Source organism: Bos indicus, chromosome 7 (genome assembly GCF_029378745.1).
Source record: "Bos indicus isolate NIAB-ARS_2022 breed Sahiwal x Tharparkar chromosome 7, NIAB-ARS_B.indTharparkar_mat_pri_1.0, whole genome shotgun sequence".
NCBI classification, from domain to species: domain Eukaryota; kingdom Metazoa; phylum Chordata; class Mammalia; order Artiodactyla; family Bovidae; genus Bos; species Bos indicus.
The window spans coordinates 102,747,858-102,768,206 of record NC_091766.1 but is presented as its reverse complement, the minus strand read 5'-3'; the positions used below and the strand labels follow the sequence as shown (position 1 = coordinate 102,768,206).

The following is a 20,349-nucleotide window of genomic DNA, read 5'->3' as shown; positions in this document are numbered from 1 at the left end:
TGAGTCAGCTCTTTGCATCAGATGGCCAAAGTATTGGAGTTTCAGCTTCAACATCAGTCCTTCCAATGAACACCCAGGACTGGTCTCCTTTAGGATGGACTGGTTGGATCTCCTTGCAGTCCAAGGGACTCTCAAGAGTCTTCTCCAACACCACAGTTCAAAAGTATCAATTCTTTGGCACTCAGCTTTCTTTATAGTCCAACTCTCACATCCATACGTGAATACTGGAAAAACCATAGCCTTGACTAGACGGACCTTTGTTGGCAAAGTAATGTCTCTGTTTTTAAATATGCTGTCTAGACAGCATAGGTTGGTCATAACTTTCCTTCCAAGGAGTTAGCATCTTTTAATTTCATGGCTGCAGTCACCATCTGCAGTGATTTTGGAGCCCAGAAAAATAAAGTCATCCACTGTTTCCCCATCTATTTGCTATGAAGTGATGGGACCAGATGCCATGATCTTAGTATTCTGAATGTTCTCATAAGATGTAGGAAACTGAGAGCCACTCCTTGAGCCATCAACAAGTTCTGTGCACAAGACCTCATATTTCTAGATCTCAAATCTCTAAAGGGAGACACTGAAGAGAGGGAGTGATTGACCCCCATACTCAATATATACACTAAGGCACTCAGTCTTGGAAATCACCTTAACTATTGGTCTATAGAAAAAATACAAGGATCTCATGCTTGCTTTCAAAATCTTACTTTACCAGGCAATTCTAGGAGATAAATATATATATATATATATATATATATATATATATATATATATGCATACCTGTGGCTGATTCATGTTCAATTTTACAGAAAACATCGAAACTCTGTTAAGCAATCATCCTTCAATAAAAAATAAATTAATAAAAAAAAAATGCTTCCTAAGGAGCTGTTGCCTGAAGAAATAATGTTCAGCAACGTAGTGCCTAAAAGGCACTATAGATGGTAAAACTGCTGAATAAAGCAATCCATTAACCAGGGAGAGGAAGAATCAACCCCCAAGATTATTGCTTGCTACTTCTCAAAAGTGGTCACACAATTATTGGCTAGTACTCCCTTGGAATAGCTTTCTCTTAAGGATATTGGGAGTTCAAGACTAACATGGGAAAGCCTTTGGAAGCAGTTGACAAAACTCTAATACTTGGCTCTGACACTGAGGGAAACGTTTGTGTAACAAAGTACCCAAAGCTTAGGGCAGCCAGTGATGCCTGGAATTACAGGTGTAACACAGGAGTCCCCTGATTCTGTGCTGGGACTAAGAAAGGCGTGAAGCCCACAGGGCACTGTGCATGTTTCTATCCCTCCTACCTACCCCTTGCCCATTCTCAGGGTACATAATAATTTGTAATAAGAATGTAACCTTTACTGTTTGAATGCCTCCAGCAAGAGGACAAATGCTGCCCAAATGTTTCTTGGAACAAAGAGGAAAAATAGTAACCTCTCAGTGATTTGGAAACCCAAAGGGATACCGAAGACAATCTTCAGACTGCCAGGAGTTAGAGGTGCATGAAAGAGGTTTATATTTTACTTCACTTTGTAGTCTTGACCTTAGTCAAAATAAATTTTGATATTCAAACTGAAGCATAATCCCTCATTGCTATTCTTACTTTAAACTTGAATAACCTCAGTAAATGGTGCAGACAGGTGCTTAATGAAGCCTGTATTTATAAAACAATATTTTTCTTCACAGGACTATGGACTGTAATACATCTCTCCTAATTGGAATCAAGTTTCCTGATCAGAGTGCCTCTGGCCTTCCCTAAACCATATGTTCAGAGTGTATGGAATCAAGCCACTGTGCCAGCTGGGTTCTCATTACGTAGAATGCATGATAGTTTGGCGAGCATGGCTGACACGGATTATTCCATTCTGACAGAAGTATGCCAACAAACGTGGATGTGTAAGCCTGTGAGGTGACACTGGAGACTGGGGAAGCGGAGTGGGGCTCTCCAAACAGGAGAACTTCCAGAACACAGAAGATTTATCAATGTAAATGTAGGCACTTCCAAAACATGTAGTAGGGAATGCTGCTTTTTAACTGAATTGACCATCAGTGGAAAGCACTGGTAATCTTGGAGAGTTATACAAGTGTGTCCATAGCACTTAGAGTACTAGCTACGTTTGTGCTGTGCTTAGTCACTCAATCGTGTCTGACTCTTTCAACCCCATAGACTGCAGCCCACCAGACTCCTCTGTCCATGGCGATTCTCCAGGCGAGAATAGTGGAGTGGCTCGCCATGCCCTCCTCCAGGGGATCTTCCCAACCCAGGGATCGAACCCAGGTCTCCTGCGTTGCAGATTCTTTCCCATCTGAGCCACCAGGGAAGCCCACTAGCTATGTTTAAAATACAGTGAAAACTAAGGGAAAGTATTCTCATATTACTTCGAGACAGCAACAATTTTTTAAAACTCTGTGAGTCAAATTTTACAAGATTATTTAAGTAGATCTCATTAATGGTTAACATTATTTCATATCCCTTCAAAATTATTATACAGCCTTTCCCCACCACCCTCCAGTTGTGATATGTGACTCCTGTTTCCTTGCTTTGTTGAACTCACATGAACATGGTGATTCATTTAGGCCCATGAAGTGTGCTTTCTAAACAAAAAGGTTTAAGAACCAGCATGTGAGTTGCCAAATCTCTTTCCTCTCTCTGAAACAATGGGTGGTGATGTTCTGGACAGTCATCCATCAGCCTGTGTCCTAGAGTAAATAGGTTAGAACAGAACTGCAGCTGACCAGTGAAGGATGTTTTACATAAGACAGAAGTGTATACCTGTGGCGGATTCATGTTGATGTATGGCAAAACCAATACAATATTGTGAAGTAATTAACCTCCAATTAAAATAAATAAATTTATATTAAAAAAAAAGACAGAAATGTTTTGTTGTAAACCACTTACATTTTCAGGTTGTTACCTCAGCATAATCTAACCTACCCTGTCTGATGGAAGAATGCATTGAAAAAGTCACATGAATAAGCCCAACTTTTTAATCTTTTTTCCCCTGTTGATGAGATTTTAAATAGCATGTGTCCTTCATGGTGCTTCCAAACCAGAGGACAGATGCAATCACAAAGTCTAAAAGAAATTATACCTTCACTCTAAAGACGTTTAAAATAATTCACCCAGAGAAAATTACATGAAATTGGCTATGATTTTTGTTGTTTAGGCTTCTTATACTTGCAAGCAATTTCTTATGAAGCAGCTACAAAATGTTTACAAAATATCTAAGTATCAGAATAAGATGTCAGTCATCCTTAGTGCCACATAGCACCAGAAGTCTAAAGATGACATAAAAGTCAGATAAATGCTAAGGAGCCAACAGATTTAAATTCAGCTTTGAATTTTGGCCAGTGATTAGACTCTATTTTTGAGAAGAATCCAGCTACTCAAAGTTGGGGATTATTTAGTCTACTGTAGTGGAACTAAAACATCCAAAGCAAATTCAGATAGGAAAAAAGCAAGTTTCTAATCAATAGAAATCCATTCAGAACTCAAGGTTTAATCACATTAATATGATTACAGTAGTTCTCACTTATCTTCAGGGGATATGATCCAAGATACCCACTGGGTGCCTGAAACCTCTGAGAATACCAAACCCTATATATAGAGCACATTTTTTCCAACACATATATATCAGTGATAAACCTTAATTTACAAATTAGGCAAAATAAGTGAAAACAAGAACTACTAATAAAATAGAACAGTTATAACAATACTGTAATAAAAGTTATGTGACTATGATTTTTTTTTTCTCTCTCTCAAAATATCTTGTGCTACACTCATGTTTCTTGTGATACTGCTGCTGCTGCTAAGTCACTTCAGTCATGTCCAGCTCTGTGCGACCCCACAGACGGCAGCCCAGCAGGCTACCCCATCCCTACCAGGAGATGACAAAATGCCTATGTGGTGAGATGAAGGGAGGTGAGTGACACAGGCACTGTGATGTAGCATTAGGCCACTACTAGTCTCCTTCTGCCTACACATCTATTTCAGGTAATCCTGAATCATCCAGCTATCATGATGTCAGTGGTTGGACATCAGGAGCAGAAGATGTTGATGGTTGGGGATTCTGGGCAGGAAGTAGTATGATAGCATTGAGTTCATCATGCAATTTGGAATAGCATGTGATTTAAAATTCATGAATAGTTTATTTCTGGAATGTTCCATTTAATATTTCCAGACTGCGGTTGACTGCAGGTAACTGAAATGGCAAAAAATGAAACCTTAAGAGATGTGGAGACAACTGTACATAAAGTAAAAAATAAAGTATAAAGAACATACACAATTAAGTCAGAGGTAAAGGGTCTAACTACCATCCTGACCTCTGACAAACTACATGATCTGAAACAAGTTATTTAACCTATTTTCTCTTCAATGAAATGGGACTTAGGCTACCCATAGGCTTGGTAAAAATATGAAATCATGTGAAATGCAGCTATGAAAAATGAGTACAGTATTACATGCTTTCACTTTATATAGATTTATATTTTGTCTCTGTATCTACCAATTACAATTTCATTAATAAGAAAAAGGATATACTATGCTGGGTGATAAGAAAGGCCGTGAGAACAACAACAACAACAAAAAACATGGAGCAACGTTGGAGAATGAAGAGCGGATGTGGTTCTTGTTGCCAATTTAAATAGGATGGTCAGGGAGGCCTGATGGTCAGAGGCTTCCTGGTGGCTCAGAGGGTAAAGCGTCTGCCTGCAATGTGGGAGACCTGAGTTCGATCCCTGGGTTGGGAAGATCCCCTGGAGAAGGAAATGGCAACCCACTCCAGCTCTCTTGCCTGGGACATTCCATGGATGGAGGCGCCTGGTAGGCTACAGTCCATGGGGTTGCAAAGAGTCAGACACGACTGAGAGAATTCATGCAGGGAGGCCTCATTGAGAAAACCCTGGAGCAAAAATTTTAAAAGATATGAGGTAAACACAGCAATAAAATGATCTTCTAGAACAAGGGCTCAATAGGGTGCACTATTTAGCATTTGTAGGGGGCTAAATATTGATTCATGGATGGAATAAAGAACATGTGGCTCATCCAGTCTCAAAATTTTTCTTCCACGGGGGTAAGCTGCAAAAACACTGAGCAGCAGTGTGGAGACTTCCTTTACGGCAGCCTGGAGAGAGGAAATGATATGCTCAGTTACTCTTTAATACATAATTTCCTTTCTGCAGGGAGATAGCAGAATGTAGTAAATAGGCCCAGAGAAGTACACTCTGGTGCGTAATGCCCTTTTAGGAAGACGCGTGGTGTTAGTATATTGAGGTAATATATGAAAAAGAAGCAATTGTGCAACTGTGTAGGGGAGATGCCTACATCTCTAGCATGATGAATCCCAAATCCCCCAAAATACACCCGTGAGGGGAAAAGCAAAAGCAAACGTGGATCTGAACTTCATGGGCAGGTTTTCCTTATCCTCCAGTAGGCAGCCACGTTAAACCCCAGGAGTCCCAGGCTGAAATTTAAGCTTTCTGTACATCAGGAGCTGATGGGGACCCAACGGGCGAAAGTCACGAAGTACATCCTAGTGAAGGCTCCCAAACCCTCAGCCCGCCTGACCACTCACACTTCTCTTAGTGGCTGAAACAGCCAACCACTTTGTTCCATCTGCCCTATACCTTTCGCCACTTGAAAAAATAAACTGGCTGAAGGATTTGGTGACCCCTGGGTGAGACAGAAATTCACAGGCTGTATATTTGCATTCTTTCATCTTGAATATCTGGCTCAACATAACCAGGGAGAAGTCAGTTAAGGTGGTACTTCAGAGGCTAAAAGGAACAGGCAGTGTAACACTCAAAATTGATTTGCCCCCTGGGGATCTAACTCTCCTGCAATGCTCATTAAAACCTAACTTAAATTTTTAAAAGGTTTAGAAAGCCCTTTAAAAAACACTTTCCAGGATGACCTCACTCCAACTGGCTGTCCTGCTTGATTAAGCTTACTGTGGAAGGAATGGAATTTTCTGCTGGGTTGCAAATGATTGTATAGACAAAGAGAATAGTTAAAATGCTTTTTACTTGTGATAAAATTGAATGAACTAGCATAGAGGTTCCAAGTCTCCCTAATTAAGCTCTGAAATGGCTTTTGCATTCTTTTTGGAAACCAGAGGGAATTTTGTTGAAATGAACAAATATTTCATATTGTTAAATATTCATTAAAATGAGCAATAGGGAGTGAGCACAGTATCCAATAACAAGAGGAAAACTGTGAAATGGAAAAGTATAGATAAATAAATTAATAACAGGATTTTCATATCCTGATCAAATCATCACCTGTTGTTCTTATTTTTCTTATTATTCTTCCAGTAATTTACTCAGCTGTGCCTATAATTCTCAAGTATGTACAAAGTTAATGCAGGAGTTAAAGTAGTTAAGGTCAGGCTAACTGTTTATTTTACTTACAGCCATTTGAATAAATGGAGAAGGAAATGGCAACCCACTCCAGTATTCTTGCCTGGAGAATTCCATGAACAGAGGAGCCTGGGGGGCTACAGTCCATGGGGTCACAAATAGTTGGATATGACTGAGTGACTAACACACATTTGAATAAAAGATACTACACAATTCTTTTTTATTATAAGAATTTGCAAAGAATAAGAGACTTAGCACTTTCTAAAGATAAAAATGTAAATATCTATGCAACTGATTTGTACATTATGTAAGGAATCATTTAGTATTTTGCTTTTTTTCCAGATGCAAAAGTGTTGAATTCAGTATATTCAATTTAAATTCCAGGAATTATTAATATTTGCTGCTATTAACTCACAGTATTTTTAAAGATGTTAAAAGTAAATGAAAACAAAGCTTTGTCTAAAAGAGTTATAAACAATTTGCTCTAAATACATATTTATTTGTTATTGATCTAATTATACTAAACATAAATTTATTTTGCAGTGTAAAACTTAGATATAAATAGCCTTTAAATACTGAAAAATTAAACCCTAAAACATTTCTAGTATCACATCAATTGAAGTATGCAGGTCAGGAAGCAACAGTTAGAACTGGGCATGGAACAACAGACTGGTTCCAAATAGGAAAAGGAGTACATCAAGGCTGTATATTGTCACCCTGCTTATTTAACTTATATGCAGAGTACATCATGAGAAACACTGGGCTGGAGGAAGCACAAGCTGGAGTCAAGATTCCTGGGGGAAATATCAATAACCTCAGATATGCAGATGACACCACCCTTATGGCAGAAAGTGAAGAAGAACTAAAGAGCCTCTTGATGAAAGAGAAAGAGGAGAGTGAAAAAGTTGGCTTAAAGCTCAACATTCAAAGAATGAAGATCATGGAATCCAGTCCCATCACTTCATGGGAAATAGATGGGGAAACAGTGGAAACAGTGTCAGACTTTATTTTTCTGGGCTCCAAAATCATTGCAAATGGTGACTGCAGCCATGAAATTAAAAGATGCTTACTCCTTGGAACAAAAGTTATGACCAACCTAGACAGCTTATTAAAAAGCAGAGATATTCCTTTGTCAACAAAGGTCTGTCTAGCAAAGCTATGGTATATCTAGTAGTCATGGATGGATGTGACAGTTGGACTATAAAGAAAGCTGAGCACCAAAGAATTGATGCTTTTGAACTGTGGTGTTGGAGAAGATTCTTGAGAGCCCCTTGGAATGCAAGGAGATCCAACCAGTCCCTCCTAAAGGAGATCAGTCCTGGGTGTTCATTGGAAGGACTGATGTTGAAGCTGAAACTCCAATACTTTGGCCACCTTATGCAAAGAGCTGACTCATTTGAACAGACCCTGATGCTGGGAAAGATTGAGGGCCGAAGGAGAGGGGACAACAGAGGATGAGATGGTAGGATGGCATCACCAACTCAATGGACATGGGTTTGGGTGAACTCTGGGAGTTGGTGATGGACAGAGAGGCCTGGCATGCTGCAGTTCATAGTGTCGCAGAGTCAGACACGACTGAGTGAATGAACTTAACTGATACACTACATTTCCTCATCAAGCACAACACACACACACATTCACACATACACTTTGCATGGGTGTGATCATTAAAAAAATAAACCATGGTACAATGGTATTGCATAAGAAACAATTCAATTCAAATTTAATTTCCAGAAAGATATTGAATTTCTCAACTGCTTATATTTTGTCTTAACTTTTGAGAATAATAGTGATAAGAGGCAAAAATTGTCTGTAATGATGCCCTCTTGATAAGGCAGCACCTGGAAGACTTTCTCACTCCTATTGGATAGCAAATAAATATGTCAATGGACTACAATTCTGGCAGAATGGAAAGATGTGCTAAACTTTGTTGTCTCTGAAATAAGGAAGTTAAAGACAAGTTCATACAAAATAAAAATCATGTTTAATAAGCATTGTTTACTCTCAATGAAAATTGAGACATCCTATTTACACCTGATCATATGTTCCAGGACCAAAATCAACTAAAGTGTGTTAGTCGCTTAGTCATGTCCGACTCTTTGCAACCCCATGGACTGTACCTCTGTTCATGGAGTTCTCGAGGCAAGAATAATGGAGTGGGTTGCCATTGCCTTCTCCAGGGAAGATCACCCAACCACAAACTAAAGCAACCTCTTTGAGATGAAACATTCTCACTTGGTATGCACCATACTCCTAGCATTCTACTTTTTCCATAATTTTCTATATTCTGTTTAACCAAGTTTGTTTCCAGGAGTCTTAGTAACACCTGACAGCAGTCATTAACTAACCAATAATTTAAAAGTCAGGCAGCTTAAGGAAGCTTTTTCTTATAAGGATACAATTATCAAGAAGAGGAATAGGCAGAAAGACTGAAACAAATTGTGAAAGCTGTATATAAAACAAAGGACACACAGTTTTGAAAATTTCTGTCATGACGCCTGTTGGAAGCAAAACTACATCCAGTTTTGTTCTCTCAGAGTACACAGAAGATAAACACCTATGTCAGATGAAGCGGCTTTTCCAGCAGGAAGTGTTTGAACTGTGACTGAACTATATTCTTAGCAATTTTCTCTTGGTTGTATATTTTAAAGACGCACAACATATCACCTCTAGAAAGAAAAGACCTTTTTCAAGTCCTCATACAATTAAGCAAAAAAGACCTGTATAAACTGGCTTCAAAACCATGATAATTGTTTCTCTAGCTCTTGTTCCTCTAGAGGTACGTAGACTAAGGAGCAGTTTAATTCCAACATTTTTTAACTTCTTGACCAATATAGAATACTTGAATGTGAGCAGTATTTGTCTAACCCAGATAGATGATGCTGAAATGTGTTAAATCAGAAGACAAATCTGGAAACCCGCAATAAAAAAGAGGATCTGACCGCCAGACAGCCCTGTAATGATATAAATACCCTTTCAGTGCTGTCCTTTGTCCCCTGAGCTAGGGCACCAATTTTATATGCGAGTTGTGTTGCAGGGACTCTTTCTGGGTGGGGACTAAGGACTCCCAATATTTGCTGGGTCAGTGAGAAGCGCGTCAGCACCATCGTTGCCACACTCACAGAAAATTAATGTATGGAAATTAGAGAAGTTGGTTTGTCTGAGTACTGGGTTAGCATGCCAATGGATGAAAAAAAAGAATGACCTTCAGATAGAAGGGGAGGGTTTAACAAGGAGAGCAAGGCAGTGGGAGCAAGGAAATTATTCACAATTGTTTGCAATTCACGAAAAGCAAATATTAAAAGGAAATTATTTTTAGACAGAAATACAAAGAAAACGTCTATAATCCAGGTTTAGCTTTCCTCTCATTATAAGGAAACACAAATACTGGTTCTCATCATACCATTTGTTAATGATCACAGTCAATTATATCTGCAAAAATATTACTGAAATACCTTTGCACCCTATATTTTATTCTTTTTCTTATAATATATCATTGATAGAGTTCTAAACTTTCTAAATTAAGGTTAGTGATACTCTATTGTTGATTACTTTTTCTTCCTGTTTTAGGAATGACTCACAAATAAGATGTAAGTTAAACCATAAAAGAGAATGTTAAAGACACAACACAACTATTTCCATATGGTATGTCAGAGAGATGTAAATACCACACAAGTAATTCACTTTCCGTCATGTTTTACGTGGTATTCATCCACAGTTCAGAAAACATGCCATGTGACATAGACAAATAAAACAATAAACAAAAGTCCTTATAGAGAATTAAAATGCATCATAAAAATGTGGTATCTCAACATAAGGCATCAGTTCAGTTCAGTTCAGTTGCTCAGTCGTGTCCTCCTTTTTGCGACCCCATGAACCGCAGCACGCCAGGCCTCCCTGTCCATCACCAACTCCCGGAGTTCACTCAAACTCACGTCCATCGAGTCAGTGATGCCATCCAGCCATCTCATCCTCTGTCGTCCCCTTCTCCTCCTGCTCCCAATCCCTCCCAGCATCAGAGTCTTTTCCAATGAGTCAACTCTTCGCATGAGGTGGCCCAAGTACTGGAGTTTCAGCTTTAGCATCATTCCCTCCAAAGAAATCCCAGGGATGATCTCCTTCAGAATGGACTGGGTGGATCTCCTTGCAGTCCAAAGGACTCTCAAGAGTCTTCTCCAACACCACAGTTCAAAAGCATCAATTCTTCGGCGCTCGGCCTTCTTCACAGTCCAACTCTCACATCCATACATGACCACAGGAAAAACCATAGCCTTGACTAGACAGACCTTTGTTGGCAAAGTAATGTCTCTGCTTTTTAATATGCTATCTAGGTTGGTCATAACTTTCCTTCCAAGGAGTAAGTGTCTTTAATTTCATGGCTGCAGTCACCATAAGGCATAACTGGGTGCTAACGTGCATTTTAAAACCAAAGTGGAACTATTTTACGAGTTCTACTTGAAGGAGTAACTGGTAGTCATAGAATGGCTTGCCTCATCTCGCATTTCAAAAAACGTTACAGATAGTAACTGGGAAATGATACTAAAAAATCAAAATTTGCCACTACACGTATTTTTACCCTCTACTTAAGAATCAAAGGATTGTGAGGGAAAGAATGAGGGATGGATAGTCTGAAATTAGACATGAAAAAAAGAAAACAAGGTCATTCTAAGTTACTACAGCAGGCCTGAGTCCTAGGCTTGATTTTTCTTTACACTTGAAGAATAAATGCTCCATTATTAAATATCCGTACCTCTGTTAACATCTGTGAGTATTCTTTCTTTTTAGTTCAGAAGTATCATCACTGGTATAATCCCCTCTGGGGGCCAGGACAGTCTGCTTACTTGGAATTTTTCAATTAAGCATCTTAATTGGACCTACAAGGGCACTGGAATTTAGAATATGAAAGTGATGAACCATCTGGGAATAAAAATCTCAGACTAACATTTTACTTAATTATTATCCAGATTTCATTCTGAAAGTTACATTCAGGATTCTACTGCACCAATCTGCATGGCTTACTCAAACATGCTTTAGAGGTTGCCCACAAGGCTCTTTACCCTTTAAAGTGTCAGTTCAGGGTTTTCCATCCCCCTGGAGATAACTGATGCCAATCCAATGTCCTTAAAAAAAATGCATAAGAAACAATCCCTTTATTTTTACATGAGGTCATGGGTGAATCTAAATGCCAAAGCTGCTTTCCCCATTGATCAATTAAGGTGTTGTTCTTGACCCACTGAAAAATATATATGCACAAAGTTAACTTTCCAACAGAATTTACATAATACATACAGTTATATTTTAATTTCTCTCTCCTTTTAATATTCTGTATCAATGACATTGCTGAACAATCTGCTTCAGAGCAAATACTGGTTGAAGTATTTGTCAGACTAATGCACATTAGTTGAGAGATTTCTGTCCATATGCTTAGGTATTAATGCGTTATTGCACAACTGTATTTTTTACAACTTATTATGCTCTACTTTTTCACCAAAATTAATAAAATATGAATGTTTAACATAGTAAGTTCTAATTCATATTTTCTAGTCTGATAAAAAAATCATACTTTAAAGTTCTTTAAATTTTCATTATTTCTTATGTTATTCTTTACACTGATAGAAAAAGCAGCACCAGTATAAAGTGGGTAAAAGTTCTTATCCTTCTCAAGTCCCTGGCTGCATGCAAAAATTAAAATGGCAAAAGCAGGTTGACAGAAGAAAACTGTACCAATGTATTTAATGTAAGTCCTATGTGACATGGGAACCTGCAAAAAGACGGAAGGCTCAAGAACATATTTGAGTATTTTTATGCTAGGTTTGAAGAAGAACAGACAGTCATGGAGAAATATGATACATGACGGAGTATAAGGCAAGTGTACTCAACTTGAGGAAACCTGTTTGTTAGGATTTTTCTCAGTATCGCTTTTTCTTTGACCAAGGGTGCTCCATTCCTCCAGGAATAAGGAAGAAACATCTCCCATGAAGGCTTACTAAGATGTTTCAGAGGAGAAGGGTGGGAGAAAAGTCCAAATGACCTTCCTGCTTTTGCTATTAATATTTTCATAAACTCCTTCAGCTTAAAATATTCAATATGCCAAGGTACCACATTTTGAGAGTTGGTGGTAGTTTAGTAGCTAAGTTGTGTCCTACTCTCGTGACTACATGGACTGTAGGCTGCAAAGCTCCTCTGTCCATAGGATTCTCCAGGCAAGAATACTAGACTGGGTTGCCATTTCCTCTCAAAGAGACCTTCCCAACCCAAGAATTGACCCTGGGGTCTCCTGCATTGCAGGCAGATTCTTTACCAACTGAGTTATGAAGGAAGTCTCATATCTGGGGGGTATGTGTCCTAAACTCCATTACAGATCACAACTCAGATTATAATTGCATAAGATTCATTTCAAGGTTGTTGTTCAGTGGCTCAGCTGAGTCTGACTCTTGGAGACCCCATGGACTGCAGCACGCCAGGCCTCCCTGTCCATCACCAACTTCCAAAATTTACTCAAACCCATGTCCATTGAGTCGGTGATGCCATCCAACCATCTTATCCTCTGTCATCCCCTTCTCCTCCTGCCCTCAATCTTTCCCAGCATCAGGGTCATTTCTAATGATTCGGCTCTTCCCATCAGCTGGCAAAAGTACTGAAGTATTATCTTTAACACCAGTCCTTCCAATGAGTATTCACAATTGATCTCCTTTAGAAGTGACTGGTTGGATCTCCCTGCAGTCCAAGGGACTGTCAAGAGTCTTCTCCAACACCACAGCTCAAAAGCATCAAATCTTCAGTGCTCAGTCTTCTTTATGATCCAACCCTCACATCCATACATGACTACTGGAAAAACCATAGCTTTGACTAGATGGACCTTTGTTGGCAAAGTAATGTCTCTGCTTTTTAATATACTGTCTAAGTTTGTCATAACTTTTCTTCCAAGGAGCAAGTGTCTTTAAATTTCATGGCTAGAGTAACCATCTGCAGTGATTTTGGAGCCCAAGAAAATAAAGTCTGACACTGTTTCCATTTTTTCCCCATCTGTTTGGCATGAAGTGATGGGACTGGATGCAATGATCTTAGTTTTTGATCTTGAGTTTTAAGCCAGCTTTATCACTCTCCTTTTTCACTTTGATCAGGAGTATCTTTATTCCTCTTCACTTACTGCCTTAAGGGTGGTGTCATCTGCATATCTGAGGTTATTGATATTCCTCCCCACAATCTTGATTCCAGCTTATGCTTTATCCAGCCCCACATTTTGCATTATGCATTCTGCATATAAGTTAAGCAGGGTGACAATATACAGCCTTGAGGTACTCCTTTCCGAATTTTGCGCCAGTCCATTTTTTCATGACAGTTCTAACTGTTGCTTCTTGACTTGCAAACAGGTTTCACAGGAGGCAGGTAAGATGGTCTGGCATTCCCATCTCTTTAAGAATTTTCCACAGTGTGTTGTGATCCACACACTCAACAGTTTTAGAGTAGCCAATGAAGCAGAAGTCGATATTCTTCTGGAATTCTCTTGTTTTTTCTATGATCCAATAGACATTGACGATTTAATCTCTTGTTCTGCCTTTTATAAATCCATCTTGAACATCTGGGAGTTCTTGGTTCATGTTCTGTTGAAGCCTAGCTTGGAGAATTTTGAGCATCACTTTGCTAGCATGTGAAATGAGTGCAATTGTGTGGTACTTTGAACATTCTCTTGCATTGCCCTTCTTTGGGAGTGGAATGGAAACTGATCTTTTACAGTCCTGTGGCCACTGCTGAGTTTTCCAAATTTGCTGACATATTCAGTGAAGCACTTTAACAGCATTATCTTTTAGGATTTGAAATAATTCAGCTGTAATTCCATCACTTCCACTGGCTTTGTTCATAGCGATGCATCCTAAGACTCCATGATGTCTGGCTCTAGATGAGTGACCACACATCGTGGTTATTTGAGTCATTAGGAGCTTTTTTGTATAGTTCTTCTCTGTGTATTCTCACTACCTCTTCTTAATATCTTCTACTGTTAGGTCCATACCATTTCTGTCCTTTATTGAGCCCATCTTTGCATGAAATGTTCCCTTGGTATCTCTAATTTTCTTTAAGAGATCTCTAGTCTTTCCCATTCCATTGTTTTCCTCGATGTTTTTGCATTGTTCACTTAAGGCTTTCTTATCTCTCCTTACTATTCTTTGGAACTCTGCAATTAAATGGGTATTCTTTTCTCCTTTGCCTTTCAGTTCTCTCTTTTCTCAGCTATTTTTAAGGCCTCCTCAGACAATCATTTTGCCTTTTCAATTTCTCTTTCTTGGGGATGGTTTTTATCACTGCCTCCTGTAGATTGTTATGAATCCATCTATAGTTCTTCAGGCACTCTGTCTATCAGATCTAACCCCTTGAATCTATCTCTCACTTTCACTGTATAATCGTAAGGGATTTGATTAGGTCACACCTGAATAACCTAGTGGTTTTCCCTACTTTCTTTAAGTCTGAATTTTGCAATAAAGAGTTCATGAGCTGAGCCACAGTCAGTTCCTGGTCTTTTTGTTGTTGACTGTATGGAGTTTCTCCATCTTCAGCTGCAAAAAAATATAATCAATCTGATTTCAGTATTGACCACCTGGTGATGTCCATGTGCAGTGTCATCTCTCGTGTTGTTGGAAGAAAGTGTTTGCTATGACCAATGTGTTCTCTTGGCAAAACTCTGCTAGTCTTTGCCTTACTTCATTTTGTATTCCTAGGGCAAACTTGCCTGTTACTCCAGGTATGTCTTGACCCCCAACTCTTGCATTCTAGTTCCCTACGATGAAAAGGACATCGTTTTTGGTGTTAGTTCTAGAAGGTCTTGCAGGTCTTCATAGACACATTTGACGTCAGCTTCTTCAGCAACAGTAGTTGGGGCCTAGACTTGGATTACTGTGATATTGAATGGTTTACCTTGAAGATGAACAGAGATCATATTCTCGTTTTTGAGACTGCACCCAAGTACTGCATTTCATACTCTTTTGCTGTCTATGAGGGCTAATCCTTTTCTTCTAAGGGGTTTTTGCTTACAGCAGTAGATATAATGTTAAATTGACTAAATTCACCCATTTCAGTCTATTTTAGTTCACTGATTCCTAAAATGTTGATATTTACTCTTGCCATGTCCTGTTTGACCACATCCAATTTGTCTTGATTCGTGGGCCTAACATTCCAGGTTCCTATGCAATATAGCTCTTTATAGCATTGGACTTTAATCACCACCAGACACATCCACAGCTGGCCATTGTTTCCTCTTTCCTCAGCCTCTTCATTCCTTCTGGAGCTATTTCTCCACTCTGCTCCAGTAACATACTGGGCACCTACCTACCTGGGGGGTGGTTCATCTTTCAGTGTCATATATTTTGCAAGCAGAATTTCATACAGGGTGGAATTCTAAAATCAACTATAATTTTCAAATTACTTATTCATACAGGTATGAGCTAAACTGGGGCTTCCCTGGTGGTTCAGATGGTAAAGAATCTGCCTGCATTGCGGGATACCCATGTTCAATCCCTGAGTTGGAAAGATACCCTGGAGAAGGTAGAGCAACCTACTCCAGTATTCTTGCCTGGAGAATCCCATGGACAAGGGAAGCCAAGTGGGCTACAGTCCATGGGGTCCCAAAGAGTCAGACACAACTGAGTGACTAACACACATACACACACACAAACACACACATATGAAATATACTGACTATACAAGTTATTTTCTAATCAGGTTATTTTAGAGCGAAAACAGGTGTTAATATGTGCTCAGTTGCTCAGCCGTGTCCGAACCTTTGTGACCCCATGGACTGCAGCCCACCAGGCTCCTCTGTCTATGGGATTTCTCAGGCAAGAATACTGGAGTGGGTTGCCATTTTCTTCTCCAGGGATTTTCCCAACCCAGGAATCAAACTCATGTCCCCTGCAGCTTCTACACTGGAAGGTAGATTCTCTATCAATGCATCACCTGGAAAGTGCAGTTAGCAAACGTGTAACCCAAGAAGGAAATATCGTCACTCTGGCATAAGCAAAATGTTGTGAAGCAAAATATCTCATTCGAATGTACAGAAACATTTCAAATGGGATCAGCTTTTCAAGGGAACTTGTGAATTGAGAACAATTAAAAAGTGACAAAGTAATGCTTTTTCCAGCTTTTAGGATTCATGGCAGAGACACAAACTTAGGACACTGTGTAAAATTATATAAATGATACTATCTCTCAGAACTTAGTAAATAAGCTCATGATATATTCTCATTTTGAAACTATTTTAAGGTAAGAAAGAAATCTTCAATTGTTTCAACCTTTCATTTTTGCAGTTTTATTGGTAACTCTGAGGAATAACCACGATGGTGTGATCACTCACCTAGAGCCAGACATCCTGAAATGCTAAGTCAAGTGGGCTTTAGGAATCATCACTATGAACAAAGCTAGTGGAGGTGAGGGGATTCCAGTTGAGCTATTTCAAATCCTAAAAGACGATGCTGTAAAAATGCTGTACTCAATATACCAGCAAATTTCGATAACTCAGCAGTGGCCACAGGACTGGAAAAGGTCAGTTTTCATTCTAATCACTAAGAAAGGCAATGCCACAGAATATTCAACTACTGCAGAACTGCTCTCATCTCACATGCTAGCAAAGTAATGTTCAAAATTCTCTAAGAAAGGCTTCAACAGTAGGTGAAGCGTAAACTTCCAGATGTTCAAGTTGGATTTAGAAAAGCAGAGGAACCAGAGATCAAACTGCCAACATCCACTGGATCATCAACAATGTAATAAGTTCCAGAAAAGCATCTACTTTTGCTTCATTGACTACTCTATAGCTTTTGAATGTGTGATCACAACAAACAGTGGAAAATTCTGAAAGAGATGGGAATACCAGAATACCTGACCTGCCTCCTGAGAAATCTGTATGCCGGTCAGGAAGCAACAGTTAGAACTGGACATGGAACAACAGACTGGTTCCAAATAGGAAAAGGAGTATGTCAAGGCTGTATATTGTCACCCTGCTTATTTAACTTCTATGCAGAGTACATCATGAGAAACGCTGGGCTGGAGGAAGCACAAGCTGGAATCAAGATTGCCAGGAGAAATATCAATAACCTGAGATATGCAGATGACACCACCCTTATGGCAGAAAACGAATAACTAAAGAGCCTATTGATAAAAGTGAAAGAGGAGAGTGAAAAGGCTGGCTTAAAACTCAATATTTAGAAAACTAAGGTCATGGCATCCGGTCCCATCACTTCATGGCAAATAGACAAACAGTGGAAACAGTGGCAGACTTTACTTTTGGGGGCTCCAAAATCACTGCAGATGGTGACTGCAGCCATGAAATTAAAAGATGCTTGCTCCTTGAAAGAAAACCTATGACCAACCTAGAAATCTTATTAAAAAGCAGAAACATTACTTTACCAACAAAGGTCCCTATAGTCAAAGCTATGGTTTTTCCAGTAGTCATGTATGGATGTGAGTGTTGGACTATAAAGAAAGCTGAGCACCAAAGAATTGATGCTTTTGAACTGTGGTGTTGGAGAACACTTTTGAGAAGCCCTTGGACTGTAAGGAGATCCATCCTAAATGATATCAGTCCTGACTATTCATTGGAAGGACTGATGCTGAAGCTGAAGCTCCAATACTTTGGTCATGTGATGAGAAGAACCAACTCATTGGAAAAGACCCTGATGCTGGGAAAGATCGAAGGCAGGAGGAGAAGGGGACAACAGAAGATGAGATGGTTGGATGGTATCACCGACTCAATGGACGTGAGTTTGAATAAGCTCCAGGAATTGGTGATGGACAGGGAAGCTGGCATGCTGTAGTCCATGGGTTGCAAAGAGTTAGACACAACTGAGTCACAGAACTGAACTGAACTGAGGGATACGTGAAATCATCATAAACACTTTTATTTCATAATTTGCTAATTGTGCATTCATAGACATTATGTACAGATAATGGAAGATGATTTTCAGCAAATCATAAGTGTCTTAACATAAATTAATTAATAATTATGTTTTACTTTAAACAATACTTTTCTTGATGAGAAAGAATCAGAATTAGTAGAAGAACATCAGTGTGTCCAAAATAAGTAACAGAGTTCAGCTCAGTTCAAATCAGCAGGAGAATCCGGAATTCCACACTTCTCAAACTGTCCCCTCTAGTTACAAACACTGCTGATTCATGGTGCAAAAGTGAAACTAGAGCAAAACTGGGTTTAGAAGTACTCTGCTTCACTATACTCAATTGCAATCATGTAAATCTAGCAGATGAGGTAGTTCTCACAAGCGTAATATACTGCAGATGCTACATATTTATGACTCTAACCCTATAAATTCACAGTTACTTCCTTCTGGCTATCCAAAGCCGTAATATGACTTTTGACAATTTATATATTTTAGAGTTCTTACTTTGAACAGTTAATTTTAAGAGCAATTATTTCTAAGGGAAATACATCCAATAACCACTAGGGCATGGTTTTCTCAAAGCATATATTTAAGCTTGCTTGAAGGAAATCAGTCATGCATCACCAACAAAAGTTAGCATTCCTGTTATGCCTGGTGCTATTCCCATTTGTGGCAGTTTCTAGCTTTTATGTTTACACCACCTTTTTTTAAGTCAGGGGTTCCCTTTTTGGGGATGTTTATCTTTTATCTATAGGAAAAAACTCACAGTGCACATAGTACCTTTGGTTTAACTAAACCTAGTCAATTTTAAAAGAAACACATGGTGTTTCTTTGCAACAAGTGCCATGTCCTAAGCACCAATGAAAATACAGGTTCAGTTCAGTTCAGTTCAGTTCAGTCACTCAGTCATGTCTGACTCTTTGCGACCCCATGAACCGCAGCACACCAGGCCTCCCTGTCCATCACCAACTCCCGGAGTTCACTCAGACTCACGTCCATCGAGTCGGTGATGCCATCCAGCCATCTCATCCTCTGTCATCCCCTTCTCCTCCTGCCCCCAATCCCTGCCAGCATCAGAGTCTTTTCCAATGAGTCAACTTTTCACATGAGGTGGCCAGAGGTACTGGACTTTCAGCTTTAGCATCATTCCTTCCAAAGAACACCCAGGGCTGATCTCCTTTAGAATGGACTGGGTGGATCTCCTTGCAGTCCAAGGGACTCTCAAGAGTCTTCTCCAACACCACAGTTCAAAAGCATCAATTCTTTGGCGCTCAGGTTTCTTCGCAGTCCAACTCTCACATCCATACATAAGTATCAATATTTTCCAAGTCATAAAAACACAAGTGTGTCTTCTGAAGGATAAAGCATAGAGATGGTGCAGTATTCTATATTCCTAAACATTTTCCAGCCTGACTACCAAAATGGGTACTTCAGGGTACATCCTGACTCTAATTTAATCAATTTTGGTAAATGAGTACCACTTACAGTAAATCTTTTCATATTCTGCTCTCTCTGTTCTGAAGGATTTTTGCAATCTTTTTATTTACTGTCAATTCTTTTTGAAAATAAATTTCCCCACTATAGTCTCACTCTTAAAGACACAGTGATGCTTTGCAGGGTTCTTTGTGAAAGAAAACATAAGCTAATTCAAATATACAAATTGGCAGCTCATTACATAGAACCATAAGCATTTGAAACTTTTTGGCTTATTTCTATGTAGTAACTAATTTTGTATGTTGTTGTAAATCACACAATTTTTTTCAAGTTATTGCAATTGCTATTAGCTTGGTTCAAACATAATTGTGGTTTTGGACTGTGAATTTTAAATCAGTATAACTAGGCTCAAACACATCTTTATTAACCAAAATAGGAACCATTAAAGTCAAGAAAGTTTTGCTCATGAGAAATAAGTCTGTTTATTCCTGTAGTGTAAAAATCCATGCTTCAGGATTCAACCAACTCTTGGAAAGCATTTTCTTCCTCCTGCTGGTTGTGGAAGCCTTTTTCCTGCAAAAAGCTGTCGAGATGCTTGATGACATGGTAGTCAGTCGGTGAGAGGTCAGGTGAATACTGAGGTTGAGACAAAACCCTGTTGCCCAATTCACTCAACTTT

At 39.1% G+C, this 20,349-nt stretch overlaps 1 long non-coding RNA gene across 3 annotated transcripts in view; it reads right to left on the bottom strand.

Annotated features, from left to right (window-relative positions):
* LOC109562363 (uncharacterized) overlaps positions 1–20,349 on the bottom strand; it is a 537,301-nt gene that overhangs the window by 136,523 nt on the left and 380,429 nt on the right. The window lies entirely within an intron of this gene.